Source organism: Amphimedon queenslandica, unplaced genomic scaffold (genome assembly GCF_000090795.2).
Source record: "Amphimedon queenslandica unplaced genomic scaffold, v1.1 AMPQUscaffold_12262, whole genome shotgun sequence".
Taxonomy (NCBI): Eukaryota; Metazoa; Porifera; class Demospongiae; order Haplosclerida; family Niphatidae; genus Amphimedon; species Amphimedon queenslandica.
Genome location: NW_003547500.1, coordinates 13,324 through 15,863, shown reverse-complemented (window position 1 = coordinate 15,863; position 2,540 = coordinate 13,324). Strand labels below are relative to the sequence as shown.

General features: G+C 34.1%; 1 long non-coding RNA gene across 4 annotated transcripts; it reads right to left on the bottom strand.

The window, feature by feature from the left end:
- Positions 1–7: 7 nt before the first annotated feature.
- LOC109588156 (uncharacterized) lies at positions 8–2,540 on the bottom strand. Of its 4 annotated transcripts, none has more exons than XR_002187988.1 (8): positions 2,509–2,540; positions 1,827–1,900; positions 1,639–1,760; positions 1,493–1,595; positions 1,336–1,451; positions 949–985; positions 773–895; positions 8–390 (listed from the first exon to the last, which is right to left on the bottom strand). It is a non-coding gene; the product is annotated as an uncharacterized LOC109588156 (long non-coding RNA). The 4 variants fall into 4 exon arrangements; XR_002187987.1 differs by lacking the exon at positions 1,336–1,451 and adding an exon at positions 1,027–1,142; XR_002187990.1 differs by lacking the exon at positions 1,336–1,451 and adding an exon at positions 1,027–1,142 and having other exon boundaries at positions 1,645–1,760.

Sequence of the window (2,540 nt, the reverse complement as noted above, 5' to 3'; positions counted from 1 at the left end):
TATTCCCTTCCTGTTTCTCACTTAATCATGTGAGACTAAATTATCATAAACTTTAATTCATAACAAAGTAATCATATTCATGGAGACTGTAATAATATTCATTAATGCAATATTATATTTATAGCAAAACATTAATGCTGTCACTAGCTTGCAAAAGCTACAATAAATAGAATTATCAATAAAAACAAAACTGCATTTAGTAATGGAAAAATAGCAGTGCTATCTGGTAGAATCAATAATGGCAAGTTTCCTACTTGCTTATTTGTTGAAATCCATGCTTCACTTAAGCTGCCATACACCAGGAAAACGAGAACATCAACATCCATTGCAACCGAGTCTGGAATGAGAGAAGGGAGATAAAATTACCTAATTACTAGAACAAGTAAGTTCCTAAAGAATCAAAAGATATGCACAAATATTTAAAAAATATTTGAAGTTCAATGCATAATTGATAAACAGTGCATGGTAAAAATTTAAAAGCAGCACAAGTGGTACAATTTTTTTAAATTCCTTTTAAGTTTCGGTATTTATAATTTAAAGACCGACATTACTGCATAGCCAGTAATTTTCGTGGGTTGCAAAGTTCATGGATTTTGCGGATTCCTTATTGATTCATGAAAATTAATTTAACACGGTACCTGCATGGTACAAGTGGTAGAATTCACGAAATTAAAATCTGCGAATTGGATTGTTAGTAGATTTCGCGAAATATAGGACCCAAAAAATTACCAGCCATACGGTATTATATGTACATGTATTACAAAAGGCTTACTGATACTGCATTGTGTCCATTCTACAGGTACAATGGATAACAAACAGTAGTCCCCCAACTCAACAGTCAACAATCATATGATTAACACATGTCAGGCTGAGGCTGTCCTTGCCTGTAGCCAATCTATAATAAAACAGTCAAAAAATTATAGCTACATGTACATGACATCAACTAACTTTCTCTAACACAAGCATCCGTGACTACAAGACGCACCTAAAAGTGTTCAAATTAAGTTGTTAGTACTTGTACTTTACCATAAATATCAATAAATGACTTTAAAATACACAAATCCCGATATACATGTACAAGGGAGTGGCGACTCCGCCCTGTCCAACAAAAGCAGGAACTGGTCCATCACTACAAGACGCACCTAAAAGTGTTCAAATTAAGTTGGTAATACTTGTACTTTACGGTAAATATCCATAAATACCATTAAAATACACAAATCCCGATATACAAGGGAGTGGTGACCCTGTCCCGTCCAACAAAGATCAGGAACTGGTTCGTCACTACAAGACGCACCTAAAAGTGTTCAAATTAAGTTGTTAGTACTTGTACTTTACCGTAAATATCAATAAATGACTTTAAAATACACAAATCCCGATATACATGTACAAGGGAGTGGCGACTCTGCCCCGTCCAACAAAAGCAGGAACTGGTCTATCACTACAAGACGCACCTAAAAGTGTTCAAATTAAGTTGTTAGTACTTGTACTTTACCGTAAATATCAATAAATGACTTTAAAATACACAAATCCTGATATACATGTACAAGGGAGTGGCAACTCCGCCCCGTCCAACAAAAGCAGGAACTGGTCCATCACTACAAGACGCACATAAAAGTGTTCAAATTAAGTTGGTAATACTTGTACTTTACGGTAAATATCCATAAATCCCATTAAAATACACAAATCCCCAAATACAAGGGAGTGGTGACCCTGTCCCGTCCAACAAAGATCAGGAACTGGTCTGTCACTACAAGACGCACCTAAAAGTGTTCAAATTAAGTTGGTAGTACTAGTACTTTATCGTAAATATCAATAAATGACTTTACCATTTTAGGTTGTAGACATAAATCCATTCAGATACTCCTGGCTCACAAGGATGAATTACAATAGCATCATATATCTACATGTACACACAGTATGTTATACAGTTGTATCAATTAAAGATGAAAAATTACTTAATGATCATGTACATGTACATTGTACATCATGCAAATGCAAATTTCAGGAATTCAAGAAACAAAAGTAGTAAAATTACATACCGTACATTTGAAATGAAGAACTACACATCCTGTATGCACATGTACATGTACATAGGTATCAAGCAGGCTTAAATAATTATTTGAGTGTGGTCAAATGCTTAAATAGTACTACAATAGAGTACTCGTACTCATACTCAATACAATTTGCAAAAATGAGGGACTTGTACTTGTACTCATTTAAAAATTTTAACAGGTACTTGTAATGTACTTAAATACTTCTTAGAGTACATGTACTTTGCCCCAAGCCCGGTAGCAAGTAGCAATTTAGGCAAATAAAATTTTAACAAATTATTCCTATAAACCAAAACCTTAACTTAAGATGTTGGCATGGTAAAACATTTGTAAAAAATTATTAATTTCCGAACCTTCATTTTTAAAAAGCAACTTGCCCAAATTATCTTCCAAACTACATGCATCTACTATGTACGACATACATGTTACATGTAGCTACACAATATATCATCATTACCTGCCACGAGTCTCTGTGAACAACAAGAGCTA